Source organism: Anoplopoma fimbria, unplaced genomic scaffold (assembly GCF_027596085.1).
Source record: "Anoplopoma fimbria isolate UVic2021 breed Golden Eagle Sablefish unplaced genomic scaffold, Afim_UVic_2022 Un_contig_683_pilon_pilon, whole genome shotgun sequence".
NCBI lineage: Eukaryota > Metazoa > Chordata > Actinopteri > Perciformes > Anoplopomatidae > Anoplopoma > Anoplopoma fimbria.
Window position 1 is genome coordinate 1 of NW_026550458.1, and position 342 is coordinate 342.

The 342-nt window shown below is 47.4% G+C and overlaps 1 non-coding gene across 1 annotated transcript; it reads right to left on the minus strand.

The window, feature by feature from the left end:
* Positions 1 to 159: 159 nt before the first annotated feature.
* On the minus strand, positions 160 to 278 carry LOC129115082 (5S ribosomal RNA). Its single transcript, XR_008532834.1, has one exon. It is a non-coding gene; the product is annotated as a 5S ribosomal RNA (ribosomal RNA).
* Positions 279 to 342: the final 64 nt, after the last annotated feature.

Consider the following 342-nt stretch of genomic DNA (forward strand, 5'->3'; position numbering starts at 1 on the left):
AAATGATCGATGAGTTTAGGAATGATGAAAGCCATCATTTAACTGGATTTGTGTCATTTCTATACCGGCAAGTCATGATCTAGCTATATCCTTCCCACCCTGTCGGTGTCCACTGAAAAAGCAGCAGCGCCCTCTGCTTTTTGTAAAGAGGAGTGAAAAAGCTTACAGCACCTGGTATTCCCAGGCGGTCTCCCATCCAAGTACTGACCAGGCCCGACCCTGCTTAGCTTCCGAGATCAGACGAGATCGGGCGTGTTCAGGGTGGTATGGCCGTAAGCAAATATTGTGCCTACCAAAGGTCCTTTAAAGATACTATATCACCACGCTTTGCTCTGTCGTCTA